A 27,132-nucleotide genomic window follows, 5' to 3' on the forward strand; every position below is an offset into this window, starting at 1 on the left:
CCTCACCAGGTCCGGTCTCACCCCTACCCACTACTCCACCTGATAACCCTGCATCAGGAGACCTCCTTGTTCAAGTTCTAGTTTCCCATGGAGGTGACCCTGGCAACTTTTGCCGCATTAAAAACAGAAGAAGAAAGAAAAGAAAAACCACCACCACAAAACACAATGGTTTTAAAGAAACACGGCTATTAATTTAGCCTAAGATCCCGTGGGTCAGCAATCTAGGACAGGCTCTTCTGGGCAATTTGTCCAGCTAATTCGTGAATCTGTCGTTGGAGCTTGTTTGTTGGGAGAGCTGGCGGGCTGCAGTGGGGCGGGGGCACCCTCCGTCTCTCTCATCCGGGGCGCAGCCCAGTGGGGTTCCCAGAGGGTGAGGGAGTAGACACTAAAGGAAACCTCAGGCCCTGAGCCCAGACTTGGCACCACGTCGTGTCTTCCACATTCGACCGGTTAAAGCAAGTCTCCAGGCCAAGCCTGGCTTGGGAAGTGATTTTAGTCTTTTGAGAAGTAACCTACCAGCAAAGGGAAGTCCCATGGCTTCCCTCTGGCACAAAGGCAGGTCAGAGGATACTGACAACTTTTCACACGGACTTTCCTGCTTTCCAGTCTGCACCTTACTCAGGCCTTCAACCTCCCAGACCTTCCATCTGCAAGCAACCCTGAGCTCCGCTGAGGTGCACCCTTGGGTGTCATTCTGATACAGGGTCGCCGGTTCTTGTCTCACAGGGCCGAGGAATGAATCTCGCTGCCATGGAAGGGTGAAATGAAGTGGAAGTGTATTAAGTGAAGGTGAGAACAGAGAGGAAAGGCTCTCTAGAATGGGCGGGGTGGCCCTGCAGGGCTGTCACTGGCCGTCTTTATGAAGGCCCGGCCAGGAAGCTGGTGGCCTTGAGATTCCGGTGCCATCTGCACTTGGGCACAGACTATTGGTAACACCTTTACTGGCTTACTCTTTGAGGTCTGGTCATTGTCCTTGATGACCGTGTAGCGCCAGGACCAGGTGGCCTGTTTGTTCCCTTGTCTCTGGCGCTGCACGCCTCAACATCGCCCCGCATCTGGGATTGCCGGGGCTGGTCCAGCTGCCCTCTGCGCCCGCCCGGTGGCGGGTCGGCGGCCTCCTACTGCTCCTCTTCCTCACTCACTCGCACACACCGCCGGCTCCGTACTCGGCTGTGGCCCTGCGGTGGCCTGCCTGCGGCTGAGCGTCTGCGACGGTCTGTGGTCCTGCTGCCGTCCCTCCCGCCTGCGGCTCACGGACGGGATCGAGGCAGAGGCCAGACGCGTCTGCTCCGCGCCATTCCCGGGACGACAGTGCGTCCGAGGCGTCCGAGAGGGGACACGGTCCGCGCAGCGGAGGACGGCGGCCAGCTGGCTCTGGGGGCAGCCCGCCGGCCGCCCTCCGCCGGCTCCGGCTCTCTGTCCGCGCAGGTCATAAAATCACCCCAGCGACCGCTCGCGACCTCTCAGCGTTGTCGGACCCTGCGCCCTCAGACCACACATTCGGGACACGTCCCGCCTTCACCAACCCCATGGGGCTCCGTGGGGCTCCGTGGGGTCCCGGGGGCCAGAGCGCAGCGGCCGCTGTGACCCTCAGCGCCCAGTCACCCACAGCGGGCCACCCCGGCTCTCCAGGTGTCCAGGGGCGCTGGCGCGGAGCGTGAGGGACCTCGCCTCGGACACGGACACGGGGCGCGAACGGAGCCCGAGCCCGGGCGCATTCCAGCCGCCCCCACTCCGGCCCCGGCTGCTCCCGCTGCCCTCGCCGGCTCTGGGCCCCACGTGCCCCGCTCTGCGCGCAGGTCCCTGCTCAAGCCCGTACGTCGCGGGTCCGACCCTGGACCCTGACCCAGTCTCGCGCCTGCGCACCGCAGCCGCCCGCAGAAGCCCCAGCTCCCCGCTGTCCGCGCGCGGCTCTACGTGCCCTACGTGCCCTACGTGCCCTGCAGCCCGGCACGTTCCGTCCACGCATGCGCTCTTGGACACCCGGGGGCCCCTTGACCCCCCGCGCTCCGCTGAGGCTGGGCCTCTCGTGCGTGGCCCTCAGAGACTCTCTTCCGCGACCCTCACGCTCCCGCTCCGCGCCTCGCACATTCTGGCCTCCCGGACCCTGCTTGACCCTCCGGATTCTCCACAGCGAGCCTCGGGCGCCACAGACGCCGGCCCCGGCTCTGACGTCACGGGCGGCAGTTCCAGCTCGTCTCCTGGAGGATGACGTAATGCCACTCACCGTCCCCAGTCTTAGGGCGCACCCGGTTGCTCCCGCTCCGCACGCCCCGTCCCCGTGTCCCCGGCCGGCCGCCCACGCGCGCCGCCGCAGCTGCCCCCGCCGCGCCGCGCCCCGCCCAGGGCTTCTCCCTGCCCCGTGTGTCCGGGGCGCCCGCCCCGGCGACCCCAGCTCGAGTCCCGGCTCAGCGCCGTGTGGATCCGGCCCCCGCGCGCTTCCGTCCGTGCAGGGCACTGGAGCTCGCACGCGTTTTCGCGGCACAGGTCCCGGCCGCGACTCGTGTCCCTGCGGGGCCGGCAGTGGTGCCGCGCGTCCTCGGGTGCTCCGTGCGCAGCCCCGTGCGCAGCCCGCGTGCTCCCCGCGTGCTCCCCGCAGCCCTCGGCTCCGTCCTGAGCCCAGGACCTCCCGCCTCCACCCGACGCCCGAGGCCACGCGCGGGGGCCGCTGTCCCTGGGCCGCGTGGCCGGTGGGCAGGGCTTCCCCGGGCCGCAGGCCTCTCCCTCCGCAGACCGCCCGCGCTGCCTCCGGGTCACCCCGCGGTCGCCGCCAGTCTGCGCGCGGAGCAGGACCTCTGGCGTCCGGGGATCCCTGCCCGGGGCGTTTCCCACGTGTCCCTCCGCCGCGGCCCCGGCCCGGCCCCGCAGCCTGGCCTCGTCGCGCGGTCGTGCTGCCTCCGAGGCCGCACACTTCTGCGGGGAGTCGCCTCCGCGTCGCCGCGGTCTCCCGCAGACCTCGCTCCGGCACTGCTGCGCGCGCGCCCCGGGCCAGAGCATCCCGGCCGCTGTGCCCCGAGGCCGAGGGACGTCCGGTGTTGAACTTTAAGGCGCGCCGGTCTTGCGAAGCGCTCGCTTCATTAGCTGAAACGGGACCGTGGGAGATCACAGCTGTCCCCCTCTCGCTCCCGTGAGTGGCGTCTTCCCTGCGGCCTTGCTCGTTTCTGTCCCCAGAGTAGCGGCCCGGGGCACCTGTGCTCCCCGGCCAGGCGCACTCCCGACTCTTCCCTGCTTGCTGTTGGTAGGGAGGTGGAGGCAGTAGGTCGCCTGTTCTTTATCCGTTGGCAAGGGTCTCTGTGGGTCTCACGCACAGTTCCATTTTTATGACCTCTACTGCCTTCTCGAAGCATCTTAGGATATTTCACCACTTTTTTTTTTTAAGCCAAAAGTTCTGCACAACTGTTTTAAACTCTGAGAGGAACAAAAAGTAACAACTGAAAATGGTGGTAGAAGTGTCATCCGGTGCCAGGGACCTCAAGCCTCAGCTCCACGGAGACAGCCCTGCTCTGTCTCTGCCGCTGCGGCTGTGCTTCCAGGACTGGGCTCTGCGCTCAGCAGGGCGTCTGCTCGGGGTTCTCTCCCTCTGCCTCCGCCCACCCCTCCCTGCCCACTTGTGTGTTCTCTCTTTCTAAAATGACAATAGTAGGGGCGCCTGGGTGGTTTGGCGGATTGAGCCTCTGCCTTCGGCTCCAGTCATGACCTCAGGGTCCTGGGATTGAGCCCGCACTGGGCTCTCTGCTGGGGGGGGGGGGCTGCTTCTCCCTCCCCCCCCTGCCTGCCTCTCTGCCTACTTGTGATCTCTGTCAAATCAATAAACAAAAGTCTTAAAAAAAAAAAATAACAGTAATGTCAGATGGAGTCACATTCGAACCCAGTTATTTTCCGTATTGGTAATCAGTTAAAAAAAACTATGACATTGATTTTTTAAAATCATTAAATGTGAATTTAAAGGAATCTTAATTGGAAAAACTAATACTAGATCAGTTAGATCTTTTTAAATGCAAATGTCTCAGCAGAGCCTGTGTTGTGTGTTTAAGACCTCACTTTGCTTTTCTCAACAGAATCAACAGCACTTCTTAAGGTTTCACCAGGGCAGGCTTTTAAGAACATCAGTCACATGTTTGCTAAGTGTTAGGTCCGTTATTGAATGAAACGAGACTGAGACAAAATGAAAGTTATTTAAAGCTTTATTTTATGATAAGTATTAGAAGTCAGACTGACCGGCCAGGGGAACGAAACTGAGACAAGGTGAGAGCTATGCAAAGCTTTATTCTGTGCTAAGCATTAGAAGTCAGACTGACCAGCCAGGACCGTCTCTGAAGAGAGCGACCACCCTCAGCTTACAGGCTCACGAATTGACTGACTGACCGGTCAGGGCCGCTTCCGAAGAGGGCAACCCTCCCCATCTTACAGATTACCTTTTATAGAGCAAAAGTCTGGCCACACATAGGTGGCCAATGAGATTGTAGTCATGTTAGGTCACACTAGGTGGCCAATTGAATTACAATTTACCCTATAGTAGCTGTTTGACCCAACCTATTACTCTGGTCAGAATGGGTGCTCAAGGTTGGCGCCCAAACTGTGGGGTTTACATTCTTTGGTGGTTAGGGGAAAAGCATGTGTGTTTCTTACTGATTGGATGTCTCCACCTGGCCCAACGCGTCCTTGTATTCTGGGCTCTGTTATCAAGAACTGGCCGACCTGGCCTTGTATTCTGGGCTCTGTTATTAGGACTGGCTGACCATATTTTACTGGTTTCCCAGACTTGCTTCTAAGTAAGTTCATCTGGCGGGAGGGGGACAGGGTCAGTTTAAGTTTTACTGCACAAACAACAAAATGGCTTTTAATCAAGATGGAGTCGCTCTGGCAAAATAGGTCCTTAAACTAAGTAGCCCAAAAAGGAGGTTTTTCAATGATCAAAAAATTACAGTTTTAGAAAGTCAATATAGGAGTCTCCATGTTTTAACATGTACCTTAGGCACTTAAAACAAGGGACCACAATGTGCCCTGATATATTTCTTTCTTTCTTTTAATTGTAGGTTTATATATATTTATCTTTAAAGTATTTAGAACAACATTAATACATATTTATATATTATATATGCAAAAAGAGAAGTGAAAAAGATAAATGGAAAATGAAATAAGCACTGTTTTTAAATATTTTCATCTTATTTAATGATACAAAAATATTTAACTTTTACCAGAAAAATAATAGAGCAGTGTGATAGAATGCGCATCATTATTTTTTAAATTTGGTTTGCAGCTTTTGATGCAGACATGTGAGGTTTGGCTCTAGATTACATTTATTTTGACGCTTGATTTTCATCTCTGTCATTGGTGAGAAGGATTCTCTGCAATATGCACAATCCCAGGAGGAAGATATGGGGCCCTGGCTGCCCTCCTTGGGTTGTACTTCCAGTAATTCAGGCATTTCCACTCATTCTGGAGAGATTTTAAGGAAGTCAGTTTTATCTTTCCTGATGGAGGTCAGGAGGTCTTGCATATTAATCAGATATTTTACTTTTTCTATTTTTATCAAGTGGGTTCTTCTTTTGGAAGATTTCAAAACAAGTTAAAAAAAACTCCATTCCTCAATTTTTAAGTGTGCTGTAAGATTCTCACAACAACACAATTATGGCAGCAAAAAGTGCTCTCATCCCAACATCTTTCTTTGGAAAAGGAGATTATCTTTATCTTAGTGTTAAGTCCTGAAATTTACCAGGAAGGAGTAGATGATGCCTGATCATTTTGGAAGGTATCTTGTAGGTGACAGACTGCTCAGGGACACTTCTAGGCTTTGAAAAATTTAGCAACATTTTCAACTTTTGTTGTAATGTCCAAGCTAAAAACCTCATTTAAATATTTTTTATTATGATTTCTTCTCTCTAAGATAAATAATTTTTTAAAAGGGGGGCGGTGCCTGGGCAGCTCAGTTGATTGAACCCCCACCTCTTGGTTTCAGCTCAGGTCATGAGCTCAGGGTCCTGGGATCTAGCCGATCCCTCACTTGGGCTCTGTTCACTGCTGGGGGATTCTCTCCCTCTGCCCCTGCCCCTGCCCCCGCCCCCACTCATATTCTCTGTCTTGGTCTCTCTCTCTCTCTCTCTCTTTCAAATAAGTAAATTCTTAAAAAAATAAATATTATGAGATCATCTGAAAATTACCATAAATGACCTTAGACTTTCCTGGTTATTCTCCATATCATCACAGTAAAGTAGGCTCCCCATTTAATACTAGAACCCATATATTTACTACTTGGATGTGGGCAAACTTGAATGTGCTATGGTAATCTAAAAGTGAGTGAGTGGAGCAGGAGCAATGAATGCTCTCTTTATGGAGTTTCTGTTTATTTTTCAGACATGCCCATTGTCTTACCATGACAGAGATGCACATGAACAGTCATCCCGATGGGGAGGTCTGGTGTTCACACATGACTTCGGAGACCAATGGGCCAGACAACCAGGTAGGGTAGAGGTCCCCAAAATTTCAGCTGCTTTGCTTTTCATCGTCTTTCCTCCTTTTAAGGTTTTAGTCATATAGATTTTTATTTCTTTTTTTTTTAAGATTTTATTTATTTATTTGACAGACAGAGATCACAAGTAGGCAGAGAGGCAGGCAGAGAGAGAGAGGAGGAAGCAGGCTCCCCGAGGAGCAGAGAGCCCGACTTGGGCTCGATCCCAGGACCCTGGGATCATGACCTGAGCCGAAGGCAGAGGCCTTAACCCACTGAGCCACCCAGGCACCCTGATCTTTATTTCTTGGTAAGCACATTTCTAGGTATTTCTAATTAGGTTTTTATAATTGATGGGACATTTTCAGAAGTGGGTATTGTTGGCAAATACAGACACCAGCAATTCTGTGTTTTAGCTCCATCACTTAGTAGCTGTGGGCAAATTATTAACTTCTCTGTGCTGCAGTTTCCTCTTCTGTAAAGCTGGGATTTATTCCAGTATCTACTTCATAGAATTGTTATGAGAACGAAACAAGTTCCTGTATAAGAAATACTTCAGGGCCTCGCACACAGTTAACCCCTGTGATGACCAGATTGAACCATCTTGCTTTTTCCTTATAATAAAATGTGTATTCTTTTAGGTCTTCCAGGCATCTAATCCTATTATCTATAAATAATGATATTTTTCCTTCTTTCCTATAATTACATTTTATTTCTTTCTTTTGTCTAATAATTATTAATAATAGTTTAATAATAATATTGCATAATGGAGATAGTACGTACCACATGTGTCTGATTCTAATGTTATATTTCACCATTAAGTGCTATATATTCACACATTTATCTTATTGAGTACTTAATATATTCTTTCATTCCTATTGCATTTATGACGTCAGTCAAGAATGAATTTTGAGGGGTGCCTGGGTGGCTCAGTGGGTTAAAGCCTCTGCCTTCGGTCATAAACCCAGGGTCCTGGGATCGAACCCCGTATCGGGCTCTCTGCTCAGTGGGGAGTCTGCTTCCCTTTCTCTCTCTCTCTGCCTACTTGTGATCTCTGTCTGTCAAATGAATAAATAAATAAAAATCTTTAAAAAAATGAATTTTGAAATGATCATATAGTTTTTCTTTGACTTAAAATGATTATTTATACTGGTAGATTTCCTGATATTGAACCATCCTTGAATGAATGAGTTGATTCTTTACTTGGCTGTGGCTTATGACTTTATAATGTACCGAAGAACTTTGTTAACTAATACTATGACTTTTACATGAATATTTATAAGTGGAATCAGTCTGTAGTTCGCTTGATCATGTTCAACACCTTCCTCTACTCTATTTCCTGTGGATAAGTAGTAGGATCTAGGGACTTAGTCGTATTCTGGCTTATTTGGGCAGGCATGTCTCACAGGGGCTGTGCTTCTCCACTGGAAGGCCCGTTATCTCTGGTGATCTCTCTTTTTACAGTGTCAGCAGCCACCAATGCCCACTGCTTAGATCCTTTAATTCATTAGGGATTGCAGAATAGTGGTATTCTGTCGGCCTATATCTTCATTTATTAGCTGGAATATCAGCTTCTCATCTACTACAGTTTTTAAAGAAAAGGTGAGATAAAAGCTTGAGAGCCCGATTTTATTTTTTTTCCTCTTCAGCATCTTCCAGTATTTCTTCTCTCTTTTGGGGGTGCGGGGTGGTGTTGGGTGTGTTTAGTAATAGGATTTTTATGAACCAATGTACTTAAATGGATTTGGCATGCTTCGGCCCACTGTGTTATTGATGACCAGATCGCCCCCTTCTTGGCCAGTGAGGGCTTCCTCAGGTTAGCTTCTGAGTCCTTCTGACACGCCCTCACTTCTTTGCTATTTGGTGTGACAAGATGTTCTGACACGCCCGCACTTCTTTGCTATTTGGTGTGACAAGATGTTTCAGGTTATCCTGCCCTTGACCAGGACCCTGCCCTCTGCAAGGAGCCCTGGTTCATCGAAGTGAGAAATAGTGATAGTGACACACCCTGGGGGCTAGGGAATCTGCACACCTCTGGGTTGGTCTCTGCTTCTACATTTATCAGTGGACAGATCTAGGAGATAAGTTTAGTTGTTCTTGTTTCTTAAAAAATATAAATCACAGGTTTCTATTTATAACTCAAATTTGGGGCAATAAGATTCTCATTTAACTGCTATCTTAAAAATCTGTATCTCTCATCCTCCATCCTGAAAATTCTTTCATCTTCGAATACTCCAGAACAATGCTGAAATATGGTGAACATCCTTGTTTTCTTTCTACCTTATTAACAAGCTGTCAGTATTTCTCCATTGACTATGTTATTGGACTATGGATTGGATTAGGTCAGTTCTTCTTTCCATATTTTATTATAGGGTTTTAAGAAATAGACTTGGAAATTTTATCAAATCTCATTCCAACATCTATGAGATGATCAGGTTTTTTCAATTTTATCCATGCATTCAATTAATTTTGTTAATAGGTTTTCCAATATTGAGTCATCAGTGGGTTCCAGTTATGAAAATAGCTGATTATGATATCAAGTGCTGCTGGATTCCATTTGCTAGTGTTTTACTTTGGATTTCTGCTTTAGTAATTGAATTTGAGATCACCTGTGATAGTTCTAAGTGCCACCCACCACAGGTTTTGGTGTCTGCAGTATGTTGACCACGCAAAAACATTATTAATGTTACCTTCCCATCCCCCATGCTTGGGGAACCACTTACGTACCTTTGGTTTATTTGTTCTTAGGTCTGTAGACCACACTTGGGTACTGTCTGTGTCTTTTCCTCCCCATGGAAGAGCCATTTGAAACCATGCTCTCTCTCATTATCTATTGATGTTCGAATAGTTCATAGATTTCTTTTTTTTTTTTTTTAAGATTTTTATCTATTTATTTGACAGAGATCACAAGTAGGCAGAGAGGCAGGCAGAGAGAGAGAGGGAAGTGGCCTCCCTGCTGAGCAGAGAGTCCGACACAGGGCTCGATCCCAGGACCCTGGAATCGTGCCCTGAGCCGAAGGCAGAGGCTTTAACCCACTGAGACACCCAGGAGCCCCAGTTCATAGATTTCTAAATAGTTTCTGGTTTTTGTTTTTTGGGGTTTTTTTTCCCTCTAGGAAACTGAAGGATAATGGAAAATATATACTGGTCTCTGTCCCTGGTTGCTGGCCCAGAATTCCTAAACCCTTGTAACTTCGTAAGTGATACGAATAGTAGTAGCATCTCCTTTTTTTTTTTTTTTTAAGATTTAATTTATTTATTTGACAGATAGAGATCACAAATAGGCTAAGAGTCAGGGAGAGAGAGAGGAGGAAGCAAGCTCCCTACTGAGCAGAGAGCCCGATGTGCGCTCGATCCCGGGACTCTGGGATCATGACCTGAGCTGAAGGCAGAGGCTTTAACCCACTGAGCCACCCAGGTGCCCCAGCATCTTCTCTTCTAATGTTTGGTCTTTGACCCAGGTTCCCTGAGGCAGGGTGCCTGAAATGCTTGCAGTTTCCTGGGTGGTAGGAAGATCTTGGGTTCTAATGAGACGACTTTGGGTGGGCTCCTGGGTGTCTCCTGGGTTGGTCACCATGATCAGAGGCTTGGGATTTTCCACCCTGCCCTCCATTCTCTTGAGAAGGGAAAAGGGCTGAAAATGAGGTTATGATCCATCATGCCTGTGTCAGGAAGCCTCCATAAGGTCCCAGTGGAACGGAATTCAGAGAGCTTCCGGGCTGGCGAGCATGACATAGGCGCCCGTGCTCGGGGCCCTCCCAGACCTAGAGCCCTGTGCTCTCTTCATCTGGCTGTTCATGTGTATTCGTTATCATAGCCTTTAAAAGCCCAGCCGATGGAGATGTTTCCCTGAGTTCTATGATCTCTTTTAGCAAATGAATGGAACTCAAGGAGAGGGTCGTTGGAACCTCTGAATTATATCCTGTTGGTCTGATGCTCAGGTGACACCCAGGACCTGCTCTGACCTTGGAAGTGGGGGAGGGGTGCCTGGTGGGACTGAGCCCTTAGCCTGCGGGATCTGATGCTGCCTCCAGGTAGACGGTGACAGAACTGAGTTGAGCTGCAGGACACCCACCACATCTGGTCACTGGCCGTGAAAGAAGTTAAGTGTTCTGTGTGAGAATCAGGAGGTCCTTGGAGGACAGATGCCCAGGACCCAGAACAGAGGTTTTTTCCCTACAGCAAAAGGGAAAGATGGGGCTTTTCATTTTTAGGAATAATCGATTTTACTTACTTAGTATTCTTTTATATAACTTAGCTGATTTATTAGTTTTATCATTTTTCTCTTTTCTATATGTGTTGATTTATTCCTTCTAGTTTCTCTAGTTTTTTTGTTTTGATTTTTTAAAAAGACTTTATTTTGGGCACCTGGGTGGCTCAGTCGGTTAAGCATCTGCCTTTGACTCAGGTCATGATCCCAGGGCCCTGGGATGGAGTCCCACATCGGGTTTCTTGCTCGGTGGGGAGCCTGCTTCTCCCTCTGCCTGCTGCTCCCCCTGCTTGGGCTCTCTCTCTCTTTCTGACAAACAAATAAATAAAATATTTTAAAAAAAAAAAAAGGTCTTTATTTTTCAGTAATCTCTATACCCAATGTAGGGCTTGAATTCACAGCCCTGAGATGGAGTCACACATTCCACCAAAGCCAGCCAGGCACCCCCTAGTTTCTTTAGTTTGAAAATATTGTTCTTTTTCTAATATCTAGAGTTGAATGCTTAAACTATTTTTTATGCTTATTAAAAATAATACTTGACTATGAATCTTTCTAAGCAATGTTTTAGCTATAGTATTGATGCTATTGCTCTCAGCTATCAAATTTTTTCTTTGACCCAAATGTATTAAGAGATTTTAGAAAATGATTTAGGTAACAGGTTTTTTCCCTAATTTTTGTAATTAATTCTAATTGTTCTGACCTGAGATCAGATAAAGTCACGTGTAGCTTTTGTCTTTACCCTGAGGCAGTCTTTGTGTTCAATGCAGAACTGTTCACAGAAGGATGCAAAAGATGTGTTCTCGGGAACTAACAAGAAAGAAACAAGAAATAAGAAAAAAACACAAAACTTCTGTATTTACTTAAAAAAAATTTTTTTTTAAAGATTGTATTCATTTGAGAAAGAGTAGAGCTTGAGTTGGTGGAGCGGGGCGTGGGGGGCGGGGGAGGTTCAGAGGGAGAAACAGACTACCTGCTAGCTGGCGGCCGGAGCATGACCTGAGCCAGAGGCAGACGCTTTTCTGACTGAGCCACCCAGGAGCCCCACTTTAAATTTTTTTTTTAAGATTTTATTTATTTATTTGTCAGAGAGAGAGAGAAAGAGAGAGCACGCACAAGCAGGCAGAGCAGCAGGCAGAGGCAGAGAGAGAAACAGGCTCCCTGCTGAGCAAGGAGCCTGATGTGGGCCTCGATCCCAGGACCCTGGGATCATGACCTGAGCCGGAAGGCAGCAGCTTAACCCACTGAGCCACCCAGGCACGCCAATCTCATTCTTTTTTATGGCTGAGTAATACTACCTTGTATGTATATGTATATGTGTGTGTGTATAATATATATATAATATATATGTGTGTACATATTATATATAATATATATGAATGGATAAAGAAGATGTGGTATACATACATATATAACCACATCTTTATCCATTCATCTGTCAATGGACAGCTGGGCTCTTTCCATAATTTGGCTATTGTGGATAAAGATGCTACAAATAGTGGTGCCTGGGTGGCTCAGAGGATTAAGTCTCTGCCTTCAGCTCAGGTCATGATCTCAGGGTCCTGGGATCAAGACCCACATCGGGCTTTCTGCTCAGCGGGACGCCTGCTTCCCCTTCTCTCTCTCTGCCTACTTGTGATCTCTGTCTGTCAAATAAAGAAATAAAATGTTTTTTAAAAATGATGCTGTAAACATTGGGCTACGTATATCCCTTTGAATTAGTATTTTTATATTCTTCTGTTAAATACCAAGTGGTGCAATTACTGGATCATATGGTAATTCTATTTTTAATTTTTTGTGGAACTTCCATACTGTTTCCCACAGTGGCTGCACCAGTTTGCATTCCTACCAACAGTGTAAGAGGGTTCCCCTTCCTCCACATCCTCACCAACATCTATCTGTTGTTTCTTATGTTGCTAATTTTAGCCATTCTGACAGGTGTGAGATAGTAGCTCATTGTAGTTTGGGTTTGCATTTCCCTGATGAGGAGTGACGTTGAGCATCTTTTCATGTGTCTGTTGGCCATCTGGATGTCTTCTTTAGAGAAATGTCTGTTCATATTTTCTGCCCATTCTATAACTGGATTATTTGTTTTGGGGTATTGAGTTGTATCAGTTGTTTATAGACTTTGGATACTAGCCCTTTATCAGATACGTCATTTGCAAATAGATTCTCCCATTCCGTAGGTTGCCTTTTAGTTTTGTTGATTGTTTCCTCCACAGTGCAGAGCTTTTTATCTTGATGAAGTCCCACTAGTTCATTTTTGCTTTTGTTTCCTTTGCCTCAGGAGCCGTGTCTAGCAAGAAGTTGGTACAGCCGGTGACAAACAGGTTACTTGCCTGTGTTCTCCTCTAGGACTTTGATGGTTTCCTGTGTCACATGTAAGTCTTTCATCCATTTTCAATTTTTTTTGTATATGATGTAAGAAAGTGGTCCGGTTTCATTCTTCTGCAATAGCTGTCCAGTTTTCCCAACACCATTTGTTGAAGAGACTGTCTTTTTCCCATGGCAAATTCTTTTCTATTTTGTTAAAGATAATTGACTATAAAGCTGTAGTGATCTAAACAGTATGATCCTGGAGCGCCTGGGTGGCTCAGTGGGTTAAAGCCTCTGCCTTTGGCTCAGGTCATGATCTCAGGGTCCTGGGATCGAGCCCCACATCGGGCTTTCTGCTTGGCGGGGAGCCTGCTTCCTCCTCTTTCTCTCTATTCCTACTTGTGATCTCTGTCTGTCAAATAAATAAATTAAAAAAAAAAAACAACAGTATGATCCTGGCACAAAAATAGACCTACAGATCAACAGAACAGAAAACCCAAAAATGAACCACCTCCACCATTTCTCAGGCATTGCGGTGGTGGACATTCAGTGTCGTGTCACCCGTCTTCAGAACTCTTCATCTTACAAAGCTGAAACTCTGTCCCCACTAAACGGTAACTCTGTACCCTTCCCCAAGCTCCCAGTACTCATCCTTCTACTTTCTGGCTCTATGAAGAGTACTTGACCTTCTACTTCTGACTGTTCTGAGTACGTCATTTAGGTGAAGTCATTTAGTATTTAACTTTTTGTGACTGGTCTTATTTCACTTAGCAGAATGTTCCTAAGTTTCATCCATTTTGTAGCATGTGTCAGAATTCCATCCCTTTTCATGGCCGAGTGAGAGTGCCCTGTGTGTGTCAGTCATTGTGTTTATCCATTCCTCCACTCGCGGATCCTGCGGCTGCTTCCACCTTTTTGGCTGCTAAACACTTGGGTATACAATACCCCTTCAAGTATCTGTTTCTAATTTGGGGGGTATATATCCAAAAATGGAATTGTTGGATCATAGAGAGATGCCGTGTTTACTGTTTTGGGGAACCACCATACTGGCTTCCACAGCAGCTCACTCTTTCTGTTCCCATTCACAGTGCACAGGGTCTTGATGTCTCTGTACCTCACCAGTACTGGGTACTTTGTGGTTTGTTAATGGTAGCCCTCTTAATGGGCGTAAGGTGGCATCTCACTGTGCTTTCGGTTTGTTTCTAGTAGTCAGTGATGTTGAATTGCAGGTCCTGCCCTCGGTCAGGGGAGGGGATTATACAAAGGTGTGGACGCCAGGGGTGGAGATTATTGGGGATCGTCCTACCACCATAACTGCATTTCAAAAATAAGTAGAACAGAACTCTATGGAAGACATTAGAATGCATCATGTGTGGGGCGCCTGGGTGGCTCAGTGGGGTAAGGCCTCTGCTTTCGGCTCGGGTCGTGGTCTCGGGGTTCTGGGATGGAGCCCCACATCGGGCTTTTGCTCAGCGGGGAGTCTACTTCCTCCTCTCTCTCTCTCTGCCTGCCTCTCTGCCTACTTGTGATCTCTCTCTGTCAAATAAATAAATAAAATCTTAAAAAAAAAAAAAAAGAATGCACCATGTGTAGTAAGAGGATGTATTTTTAAGTGAAGGTCTGTCCAGGAATACAAACATATCTGCCTGTGTACGTGTGATAGAAATGTGTTTCTTACTGGTGGTCCAGAAAAAGCAGGTTGAAAGGCACTGACCTGAGAGAGCTTCCTGCAGACACTGAAGAGAAGACTGTCATTGATCTGCGTGTGAGCCCAGGCCCCGCGGCTTGTTCTCTGCTGGTTGTGCTCCCATGGCAACCGTTTTTCTTCATGTCTGCTCTCACACACAGTGGCCATCACAGCACTTGCATTTTCAAAGAACTTACGTCAGTCTGTTTCCTCCAAGGTTTTCTCATCAAATACTCTGAAACTTAACAAGCCTTGCTGGTGACATAACTGTGGGGAGCGCCTGCTTGTTCTGACCCGTTTTCCTGCTCTCCCAGCTACGTGTGGGGCCTGCCTGGGGGTGTTCTCATGGTGTCTGAGCTCCCCCTGCCTCTGTCAAGGTTTGGTGTTAGAGTTCTATGTTATATGTCTTATGGGATTTGCACTTTCTGTTCCTAATTTCTCCACTATTTTCCTAAAGGTTAAGAGAAAAAGAAAGGTCTGAGAAGCCCCAACTTTGCCATCTTGAGGTCTTGCTTTCCTGCGGCAGCCCTAATCTCTGAAATGGGGCCCAGTGTTCTCCCACCAGGGGGCATGGCCACCTCTGTGTCTTGCCTTCCTGGGCTGTGGCCTGGGAACCTGGGGCAGCTGGCTGGGCTGAAACCCCTCGGGCTACACTGAATGCCAGCTTGGGAGGGCTGGCGCCCTCCACCTGCGTGGGGAGCCCTCACTTCCACCTGCCCCGGCTCCTGGGGCTCACTCCCTCCAGGGCTGGGGCTGACCCTCATCCCTCCCAGGGCGCGTCTCTTCCCCCCTCTCGCCTTCTTCCGGGAGCGGAGAGTTTTGGGGTTTTTTCCTCCTCCTTTCCATTAAGTGTCTATTTATTCATGAGAAATCACGGGCTTTTTGCCTTTTCTCTACTTTCTTCCCAGCTTGAAGAAACACACACATTGAGCCCGGAGGCGCCACGTTCCCCTTCCTGCCCTCCCCCTGCAGCCAGAATGAGGGGCTTCTCCCCCCCCCCATCTTTCATTCTTCCCCCACTCGCCCCCGTTCTCCACAGCACATCATGGGGGCGGCACTTAAGAGGACGTTCAGGATTTGTTCCCACTGCTTTCCCCTTATTTAGGGGAGTGTTCTGAGGGCAGACACTTCTCCAAGCCAGGCCTGGCTTCTGTTTCTTTCTCTGACCATCACTTTTCAGAAATGATGGCTTCCAGGGTCCCTTTATCCTCGCTATCTGCCCGATGCCCGTTTCTGTCCTTGCATTTCCCACTCTTGCCATTGGAGGTGACGTAGAACCTTCCCTGCAAGTTCTTAAAATTATTTTCTATATAATACGGTCAGGGGGTTACTCCCTTTTCCAGAAGTGCCGTGGTCGCATTCTAGCCCATGGAGGAGGCTCGCACACGCACAACTCAAAACAAGCCCTGTCCTGGGAAGGACCGGCTCTCATGCCCAGCGTGAGGAAGATGCGACGTCGTGTGATTTCTTCCCCTCTGCTCCTGTCCTCCCCTCTTCCTTACGCTTCCTCAAGCGAAAATAGGGAAAGCTCCGTTATGCAAAGAAACACGACACAGAAGGAGACTGCGGGCAGACTGGGCTAGCATTGCCTCAGGGTCAGTCTAAAACCAAGCCAGGGGAGAACCTCCAGGAGGAGACCCCGCTGTGGTCACCCTCCCCTCAACAGAGAAGCAAAGGAATTGCCCGGGTGATGTTTGTGAGTGTCTTGCTGTATACATGGGGTCAGGTTTTGTTTGTCTCTTTAGGTAACTTGATCACTTTAAAAATCGCAACGTGGTGACCCATGGGGATAGGCGTAGCTTTGGGTCACCTTGCTGTGGGTCTTATCAAGGAAGACCCTGATTCTCTTCTCACAAACTACCTTTCCAAGGAAGAAAATAAAACACAAACAAGTCTGTGTGTAGAGCTGTGACAACAGAATGACGAGCACGCAGCCACGGTTCCTCTGGAGCCGGGCCTCACGCTCCTCCCGGGGCCGTGGGGAGGAGCTGGGCAGCGAGCAAGCATCCGCCGGTAGGAACCAGTGCGCAGGGCTCCTGACGGCAAGGAGATCACATAAGTGCTGAGAATTAAGCTAAGCTTTTTTTCAGTGTGTACAAAATTAGGAAAAATTACAGGCATACCTTGGAGATACTGTGGGTTTGGTTCCAGATCACAGCAATAAAGCGAATATTGCAGTGAAGTGAGTCGAAGAAGCACTTTGGGTTCCCAGTGCACATGAAAGTGATGTTCACAGGGTACTGTGGCCTGCGGAGTGTGCAGCTGGTGTGTCTGAAAACAATGTTCATACTGCAATTAGAAAATACTCTGTTTTTGAAAAATGCTTACCATCATCTGAGCTTTCAGGAGCCATAATCTTTTTGCTGGTGGAGGGTCTCGTCTGCTGTTTAAGGCTGCACCACCATCGGGGTGGCAGCAGCTGTGGCCGTTTCTGAAAGTGAGACAACCCTGGAGTTTGCCGCATGGACTGACTCTTCTTCCAGGAGCAGTTTCTCCGCAGCCCGTGATGCTGTAGCACTTCTTTCACAGCAGAAATTCTTTCAAAACTGCAGTCCATCCTCTCCAGTTCTGCTGCTGCGTTATGGCTACTTTCGTGTGATATTCTGAATCCTTTGTTGCAGAGTTAAAGGTTCTTGACTCACATGGTCAGAGAATGAATCTTGTGGACACGGGGCGGAGTGAAGTGCAAGTTTATTAAGCGACTAGGAGCAGAAAGGAAAGAGAAAGCTCTCTAGAGCGAGAGGGGTCTGGAATGGGTGCCCCTGAGGGGTTTCAGGGCCAGTCTTTGACGGACAACTTGACCAGGAAGCTTGCAGTCTTGAGATTCTTGTGCCATCTTGGTCTGAGCGAGGACTGTTGATAACCCCCTCAGGGGCTCACTTCTTTGATTACTGGCTCACTTCTTTGTCATTCTTTGAGAATGGCTTGCTTCTTTGTCATTTTCTGTCATTACTATGTAGCCACCAAAGAAAAACACTCCCTAACACCCAGGGCAGGGTGGCCTGGCTGGTTCCCTTATCTTTTGCTCACTTTGACTTAGGCTTTTGCCTGCCAGGAATAGTTTCAGAGCCCAGCCAGGGACACCACCCCCACCATACCTTAACCCTTTCCTTACTCTGCTGTCAGTTCAGCAGTCTTCACGGCATCTTCACCGGGTGTAGATTCCATCTCAAGAAACCACTTTCTTTGCTCATCCGTAAGAAGCTACTCCTCGTCTGTTCAAGGTTGATCACGGGATTCTAGCAGTTCAGTCCCGTCTTCAGGCAACGCTTCTGACCCCGCTCCTGCTGTCTCCCCCACATCTGCAGTCGGATCACACACATTTACTGAGTAGGTTTGCTCTCTTCTGTGTGCCTGCTTTGTGATGCCTCCAAAACAGCTCCAGTGATGACATCAAAGATCACTAGTCACAGGTCATCGTAACAAATATAACAATAATAAAAACTTGGCAATGTTGTGAGAATCACCAAAATGTGACACAGGGACATGAAGTGAGCAGATGCTGTTGGAAAAAGTGGTGCCAGCAGACTTGCTCGATGCAGGCTTGCCACAAAGGCTCCATTAGTAAAAAGCACACGCTCTGTAAAGCACAGTAAGGCAAAGCAGTACAAGGAGGTGTGTTTGAATAAGCACGGAGCGTCCTCCGGACGTGAGGCTGAAAAATAAGAGTGGGTCTGCTCTGTGGCAAATCTGTATTTTGTGAGTTTGGGGATTTCAGGAACATAAGGTGGTGCTCCAGGACACTCAGCAGTCACTTTCGGAAATAAGATTCTAATGACTATTTTTAGTAGTGCCAGTTCTTTCTTCATTCTGCAAATATTTTTTGGAGTGTAATACATAAGTCAGCGCTTAACTGACAGATAACTATGCAAATGACAGGGGACCATATGGTGGTTACAAGGCAGAACTTAACATTTTAAAAGACAAAACACTCATCTTCGTGGACAGCAATTAACTACAGGACCAACAACCACCTGTTGGGACTCACTTGTCCTCCCAGATGCATATACAATCCTCCGTTTCACCTTGGTTTTTCTTGGCCGCGTATTCCAAGGAGAGGAGTATCTTTTCCATAATTTTCTCATTATGTGTTAATGTCGCCATAATGTTCTTGCCGCATCGCTGTATTTCCAGATTTGGCTCCAAGATCGTGTGGTGGGTGTCTATGTATCGCAGCCTCTTTTCGGAGTTTCTTCCCCTCTGTGTTAGTTTCTCTGTCCCGGCACGCAGCCAGGGTTTTCCCCCGTGTATTTTCTAGGCTTGCTCCTCTTGGGAGGAGGCGGGGGCGGCCGAAGAGCTCCGTCTTGTTAGGCACAGCTCTCCTCACACACAGGGCACAGAGCAGGTGTGGAGAGAGATGCTGAAATGGGTGTCCTTGCCCAGCGCTTCCTGGGCAAGTTGGAATGAGCCCGTTTCTCTTCTGAGAGCAGGTCTCAAATCCCAGGCATTTATCTCTTGAGTTTTAATCTCCTGATGCATTTTTTCCCGTCAGAGGGAGACTTTGAGGTTAAAAACACTAAGTCAAAGGCAAAATGCGTGTGGGAGGGAGTTCAGCAATTACCAGCACGTCTGTGCCACACAGGAGACTGTCCCTCTGGGTCGCCGAGGGAGGGGAGGTGTTCACATCGTTGTCACCCAAGTAACGGTGGGTTTCTGCTTCATTTTAGCTGTACGGATTCAATAAAAATGTTCTAAGGCACCACCTTCCTGTGATCTTGTAACAAATCACAACTGATAGACTTCCATTTATATCTAAAGAAAGGGTTTGAGCTGATTTACGTGTCAGACCACAGACACGAAACGTCTGGGACCTCTCTGTTTCAGGGTAATTCCAGACCATTGTCTCTTTCCCGCTGACCAGCGGCTATCTAGCTCATGCTCTGTCCTTGACGTGTGGCCGGAGGTGTGGCTGCTTTCTGCTACAGCGGCAGGGCAGAACTGTCCTGACTTGTGACCGGTGGCTCGTGCAGGGCCGCACAGCTAAGGCACCTCCTATTTAACCTCTTTCGGAAGGAGTTTTCTGCTGCTGCCTTTAAGGGATCAGCTGAGAAATATAAAATTCCATTCCTTTCCTACTGTGCTCAAAATATGAAAGATTCAATTCTCTTATCCTTGTTTGCAGTTAAAGAAGCTAAAGTTTGGAGGGACTTTCATGAGGTTCCCCCCAAATGATTTTACCTTCTTTTTATGCAGCTTCAGGCCTGTAAGACAGCCTGTCCAGTGAAATTCAGGGCAACATTTCCACTGATGCCTTAGGCCTGGTCATGTGTCATCAGTGGGAGAGCTAAGATATGTCTCAACATAGTAAGACTTTGCCTCTGAGTGTTGGGTCCACTGTAGCATGCAGTGGCTTCCTCCTCCAGAGACACAATGACCACTAATGCCTACCCCCCCGCCTTCATTTGGATATCTTACTATTTCTAATCGATCCGATGTTATTAATATTTTTTTTCAAAATTTAGATGCTCGTGAGAATTAATTTCATTAAGTGGAGCCTGGATATTTCTGTAGCGTGTGCATGCGTGCACACACACACACACACACACACACACTTTTAAATTAATATTATTCCTTAGGGCAGTTTTAGGTTTACTGAAAAAATTGACAGAGTCCAGAGAGTTCTTATATATCCCTTTACCCCTGCCCTCAGCTTCCCTGCAGTTAGTGTCTTGCACTAGTGTGGTACGTTTGTTTCAGTTGCTGAGCTGATGCTGATTGTTGTCATTAGCAGAAGCCTATAGTTCACTTTAGCGTTTACTCTTTGTATGGTGCGGTTCCTTGGGTTTTGTGAAATGCATGATGTCACCATTATGTAGGACAGAATCGTGTCACTGCCCTAAAAATCCTCTGTGTTCTCCGTACTCCTCACCACCCCGCACCCCCAGCAACCACTGACCCTTTCACTGTCGCCATAGCTTTGGCTCTTCCAGACTGTCAGACACCTGGGGTCCTGCCGTTGGTTGCTTTTTAAGAGTGGCTTCTTTCACTTAGTGGTGTGCGGGTGAGGTTCCTCTGTGTCCTCTTAACAGGGTCTTTCACAGATCAGAAGGTTTTCCTTTTTTTAAAAAAGATTTTATTTATTTATCTCTTTGACAGAGACAGAGAGCGCGCTAAGGGGAGATGAGCAGGAGGAGAGGGAGAAGCAGGCTCCCTGCTGAGCTGAGAGCCCAACGTGGGGCTCAGTCTCAGGCGCTTGGGATCATGACCCAAGAAAAAGGCAGATGCGTAACCAACTTAGCCGCCCGGGGGCCCTCTCTTTTTCTTGATGGAGTCCCTCTTACCAGTTTTTTCCTTCATGAATCATGCTTTTGATATCTTAAAGCTTATCACCAAATTCATGGTCCCTAGATTTTCTCCCGCGGTTTGTGTTCCAAGTGTTAGAGTTCTGTGTTTTACATTTAGATTTACAAGCCATTTTGAGTCAGTTTTTTTTTTCTTTTTTTTTTAAGATTTTTATTTATTTATTTGACAGAGAGAAATCACAAGTAGATGGAGAGGCAGGCAGAGAGAGAGAGAGAGGGAAGCAGGCTCCCCGCTGAGCAGAGAGCCCGATGCGGGACTCGATCCCAGGACCCCGAGATCATGACCTGAGCCGAAGGCAGCGGCTTAACCCACTGAGCCACCCAGGCGCCCCCATTTTGAGTCAGTTTTTGTGAGGAGGGTAAGATTTGTGTCTAGATTTACTGCGCCGCGCGCGGATGCCGCCTGTCCCGGTGCCATCTGTTGAAACGACTGTTCATCCCTTTTCTCTACTGAATTGCCTTTGCTCCCCTGTCCGGGGTCAGCGGATTATGTCTGTGTGGGTCTGCTTCTAGGCTCTCTGTTCTGTTCCATTGATCCATGTGCCTGTCCTGTCACAAACACCACACTGTCTTGATTACCACTGCTTTACAGTAAGACTTGAAGTTGGAGTGAAGTCAGCCCTCTTTGTTTTTCTTCTTTAATATTGTTTTGGCTATTTTGGGTCTTTTTGCCTCTCTATATAAACTTTACAATCAGATTATAGGCGACTATAAAGTAACTTGCTGGAATTTTTATTGAGAATGCCTTGAATCTGTAGATTTAAGTTGGGAGAAACTGACATCAATACTGAATTTTCCTATCCATGAATATGGATTCTCTTTCCATATATTTAGATGTCCTTTTGTTTTGTTCTTGTTTTTTATTTTTTTAAGGTTTTATTTATTTTTTTGTTTTATTTTGTTTTATTTTTTCAGTGTTCCAAGATTCATTGTTTATGGGGCGCATGGGTGGCTCAGTGGGTTAAAACCTCTGCCTTCAGCTTGGGTCATGATCCCAGGGTCCTGGGATCGAGCCCCGCATCGGGCTCTCTGCTTAGCAGGGAGCCTGCTTCCCCGCCCCCCTCTGCCTGCCTCTGCCTGCCTTGTGATCTCTGTCTGTCAAATAAATAAATACAATCTTTAAAAAAAAAATTCATTGGTTATGCACCACACCCAGTGCTCCATGCAATCCGTGCCCTCTTTAATACCCAGCACCAGGCTCACCCAACCTCCTACCCTCCTTCTCTCCAAAACACTCAGTTTGTTCCTCAGAGTCCACAGTCTCTTTATTTGACAGAGAGAGACCCAGCGAGAGAGGGAACACAAGCAGGGGGGAGCGAGAGAGGGAGAAGCAGGCTTCCTGCCAAGCAGGGAGCCTGATACAGGGCTGGATCCCAGGACCCTGGGGTCGTGACCTGAGCGGAAGGCACACGCTCAATGTCTGAGCCACGCAGGTGCGCCTAGATCTCCTTTGACTTTTTCACCAGAGATCTGCAGTTTTCTCACATAGGTCTTGTGCAGACTTTGTTATACTTAAATCTAAATCTCTCTCTTTTTTGATGCTAATGTTAATGGCGATGTGATACCCCCTCCAGCTTTATTGAGGTTAATAATAGATAAAAATTGTATACATTTAAGGTATACAACCTGATGTTTGACATGTTCATATTATGAAATAATCACTACAGTCAAGCTAAATAATCTATCCGTCACTCACATAATCACCATTTTCTTTTCTTTTTAAAAAATGGTTAAAAAGTTCAAGTTTCTGTTGTTCACTGTTGTTAGATAGGAAACCCATCGACTCTTACATATATCATCCTTGTATCCTACAACTTTGCAGCCTTGTTTAATCACCCCTCTGTTCCAGAAGTTTGTAGTTTTTGTCAATTCTTTGGACCTTTTACATAGACAACCATGTCATCTATGAACAGAGACATTTTTATTCCTTCCTTCTCGATCTGTGTGCCTTTTATTGCCTTTTCTTGTCTTATTGTCAACAATATATTTTCAGAGCAGCCTATAACAACAGATAGGATTATAGCTAACCAAGTGAATCTTTTTTGGCAAGGTCTATGCTGTTTGAGTCTAAGTTCTAAATGTGTCTTCTACACATGAATTAAAATTCTTCAAAGCAGGGAATTTCTTTGAATTTATATATCCCTACAGCCTGCCACAGAGTCTGTTAATGGTACGCACTCAGTGACTGTTCAGTGGGAATTAATGTAAGGAATCAATATCTGTATCCAGGATCCCAGCAGAAAATAGAATTTACATCAGATGGTTTCGTTCCGGAGGTTGAAGACAGCAGCTCTCGACCATGGCTGTCTATTAGAGTCACGTGGGAGCTTTCATTCTCCCCCTGCTTGAGGATGGGACCAGGCTTTACAGTCAATTCCAATGGCCAGAGAAGGTTGAAAATCAGTAGAGTAATGAAAAGACTACTTGTGGAAATGTAAGCAGGCTGAGGAAACCAAAACAGGATGCTGTGACACTGACTTATTTGATAGGTGAAGATGCAGAAGTGTGGTAACTCACTGGCTTTAGTAATGGAGGTGGTAAGTGCTCAAATGGGGACCCACCACCAGCGATGTCATATTCTCTGCTCCAGATAAAAAGATATTCTGCCTTCTAAAATGAGTTTTTCTCCGAATCAAAATGACACATTTGACCAAGGCTGAAGTTAAAAACACCTTCAAAGTAAGCACAAGATGCTCCTCCTCTTAAAACCAGACCAAATGGATTAAGGTCAGAGTTCTCTTTGACTCAGAGTCTCAGAGTCTCAAATGACTTATGGCCTGAAATAAAACCTGTCTAGTTTCTGTGAATAATATAAGACATATGATGCTTTCTCCTCTCCTCCCCATTTTGCAGATACAATCGTGTCTGGACTTTTCTGGAAATAAATTAAATGGAAACCAGAATGACAGACACTAAATCTGCTGGCAGGTGCTCTGGGGGAGAGGGTCAGGGAGATGGAAGAGGATGCTGACCTTTGATTAGAGTAAAAAGCTAGAGACACAGATTTGCAGAGCTTGGTTTCTCCCAGCATTGCTGAAGACAATAGATGCACCCTAGCTTTTCCTTGTAGCAAAGAACTTAAGGCAGATATATTTTTAATTCATCTGCTACTCCTTGTTGACAAGACTATGTATTGTCTAAATCTTCTGAGACCATCATATGCCTCTTAAAGTAAAGTAGCCTTGCCGTTTGGTGTAATAGTGATAGCGTTTGCCTTTAAAATCTTTTCCACTTGTCATAATTCCCTCCCAACTCCTGAAGTCATTCAGTTTTATGCCCGTTGTGTGTCCTGTACTGTTCATGCCGGGGTCTTTTCCCACTGCAGAAGGTATGATACAACTGGTAAGGATTTTGGGGAGCAGCGTGTGCCTTGCAGCTCCCCACAGTCCCCATACCTGCCTGCTAATGCTTGGTGGAGTTGGGTTGTCTGACTAGATGCTGGAGGCTTCTGAATGTGCACCTCCTGTCCTGCCTCAGCCAGCTCCCAAGGACAGAGAAGAGGGGCAGCAGATGTGTGTGTGTGCGCACACGTGTATTTTGTTTGGGGTTTTATTATTTTGTTTCCATGCAGAATATTTTCTAAAAATGACTTTGGATATTTGGACTTCTATGAGCATGGACTTATAACCCAGTCCTTATCCTCTAGATTATGTAAACACTATATTCATAATCCTAAATGAAATTCAAGTATGACACTTTATATGGAAAGTTCCAAAATGTACCTCAATTAGACGAATTGAGACAGTTCAGTATTTGAGAAGTATCATGCAATTATGTAGATTAAAAACTACATCAGAGATATTAAAAATGTTTGTTTTACTTTGATCAATAAATGAACCAAAATCAAGTGGTTTATAATTATAAACATTATAATTATAAACATTAAAACAGCCTCCATGTTGGTGGTAAGAGAAACTGACTTTTTTCCAGTACCACTTAATTGGCGAAGGAGTCAAGTTAAATATATGCCTTCACTGCCTCAAATTATTTGTTAAGAACAAATATCTAGGTACTAACCTATTTTCTGTTATGCATGGGTTTAAACTGAATAAAATTTAGGGTTCAACTTGTAGAGAAATGACTATGATATAAAAGCACTAAAGAGCTGTGTGGAGACAAAAAGAAGGAAGGAAGGAAGGATGGGTGAGATGAGCGTTTAAATCAACAGGCAAAACTCCCCCATGTGGGTGGGCCTCACCTAATCGTTGAAGACCTGAACCGAACAGAAAGACCAGTCTCCGCCGAGTAAGAGGGAATTTTCCGGCAGATGGCCTTCCTGTCACCGGCTGCACCAGCTCTCCTGGCTCTCCATTCTGCCAAGCCCCAGTGCGGGTTTGGACTGGTCAGACTTCATAACCCATGAGCCGAGTCCTTGTAATGACTTCACACACACACACACACACACACACACATCCTGTTAGTCCTGTTTCTCTGGAAGACCCTGACTAATCACACACCCCTTCGTTCTCCGTTGTTAACACACACACACACACAAAGTCGTCCTGAGATACTCTAAAATAGTACTTTTACAAAACAGAAGAGTCTCGTCCCAGATATAAGCCTTTATCCGCAAGAGAGGCCAGTGGTAAAAACCAAATCATGGTGTAAATACCTTGCTCATGAAGAACTCCGAGGCATGAAGCTGTCAGAATGCCTGCCCTAGCCACTGTCTGCACCCACAGTCCATGCCACTGCCCCGAAGGCTTTGCAGAGTGCCCAGAAGACCTCTGTGACCTTCACACACACTGGATCTCTCCAGTAGAACACCCAAGCCAGAAGGCTGGTGATGCTGTGAGCACGCCTGTCTCCACGAGTATGGAATGGGCCCCTCCACCTCCCTGGTCCCTGGTACCACCTTCCACCAGGACTCCTTGCTGGTCCAGGCTTGGAGGCAGACAGGTGGTGGGGGCCAGTCCAACAGCCAAGAAGCACTTGCTTCTTACAGAACTAGCAGTTCCTACAGACTCTCAGTTGTGTCCAAAATTTAGCGTTCCTCCTTTCCGGTTTGTTTTTGGTTTTGTTTTAACCAATTTTTTAGAGCAGTTCTGGGTTCACACAGCCTTCATTACAGCGCCCTCTGCTGCCGCCTCCAGCCACTGCGTTCTTTCCTTCTTGCTGGACACGTATTGCCTACGGCCACCAGCGCTGTGCCCTGCCCTTGAACGTCTGTTAAGAGAGTACATCTCATGTTAAGTGTTCTTTAAAATATATATATATATATATAATAAATTTGATTCTGTAAATAATAAAAAAGAAGAAAAAGAAAATGGAAGCAAGAGCTCAGCCAAGACAAAGTAACCACAAGGGTAGCGAGGAATTGCTGACAGGGCCCCAGGCCTGTGGAAGCCCCAGGCCCTGGCCACACTAGCCCCCCAGAGCACTTCGCCAGGTGATCACCAGTGGGGTCGTCTTGGGGACGTGTGCTGGGCCTCAGGACCAGCAGGGCTCTCTTGCCCCCTCCAGCAGGAGCCCTGAGAAGATGTCCTTGTCTCCCTGGGACCCCAGCAGAGCTGCATTCCAGCAGAGAAAGCAAAGGCCAGCTCCCAGGGAGGTGGCCAGGAGGCTGGGGAGCCCGTGCTCAGGGAGGCCACCTCCCCTGAATGGGTCCCTGCTCAGTGGATTGAGGCTTCTGTCACTTGTGACCAGGAGATTTCTAAGGGATTCATTTTAATAAAAATAGTATTTAAGATAGATAAAACTTGAGGGCATCTGTCGTATTTGTTGATAAATTACTAAACATTTAAAAAATTTATTTATTTATTTATTTGACAGACAGAGATCACAAGCAGGCAGAGAGGCAGGCAGAGAGAGAGGGGGAAGCAGGCTCCCTGCTGAGCAGAGAGCCCGCTCTATCCCAGGACTCTGGGATCATGACCTGAGCTGAAAGCAGAGGCTTTAACCCACTGAGCCACCCAGGTGCCCCACTGATCATAATTTTTAAAATCAGCAATTATACGAGATGAAACAATTAAGTTTCCTCATTCAGTTTGTATCTTTTCTATCCAGGGTCTTGTGACCCGATTCTATCACGACAAACTAAATTCCAGTGTGGGTAGATTACTTAGCAGGCACAGGATGTTACCTGTGAAGTGACCCAACCCATGTGGTGTTCCTCAGGCGCCTCTGGAGGGAAAAAACTAGAAATCAATAAAAACCTTTGAGTCCACAGATG

At 47.1% G+C, this 27,132-nt stretch overlaps 2 long non-coding RNA genes across 8 annotated transcripts in view; one reads left to right on the plus strand and one right to left on the minus strand.

Moving 5' to 3' along the window:
• LOC309845855 overlaps nucleotides 1–27,132 on the plus strand; it is a 112,143-nt gene that overhangs the window by 41,239 nt on the left and 43,772 nt on the right. For 3 of the 6 annotated variants that reach the window (XR_014301540.1, XR_014301541.1, XR_014301548.1), the window contains one exon: nucleotides 12,943–13,036. This is a non-coding gene — a long non-coding RNA (uncharacterized lncRNA). Of the gene's footprint in view, nucleotides 1–606; nucleotides 790–3,379; nucleotides 3,836–12,942; nucleotides 13,037–27,132 lie in introns of those variants that run through there. The other 3 variants (XR_014301546.1, XR_014301547.1, XR_014301542.1) reach the window with 2 other exon arrangements.
• Nucleotides 13,172–25,961, minus strand: LOC309845859. Of its 2 annotated transcripts, XR_014301553.1 has the most exons (4): nucleotides 25,573–25,961; nucleotides 16,782–17,960; nucleotides 14,686–14,899; nucleotides 13,172–13,383 (listed from the first exon to the last, which is right to left on the minus strand). It is a non-coding gene; the product is annotated as an uncharacterized lncRNA (long non-coding RNA). The 2 variants fall into 2 exon arrangements; XR_014301554.1 differs by having other exon boundaries at nucleotides 14,686–17,960.

This window comes from Mustela nivalis (genome assembly GCF_964662115.1).
Source record: "Mustela nivalis genome assembly, chromosome: 13".
NCBI classification, from domain to species: Eukaryota; Metazoa; Chordata; class Mammalia; order Carnivora; family Mustelidae; genus Mustela; species Mustela nivalis.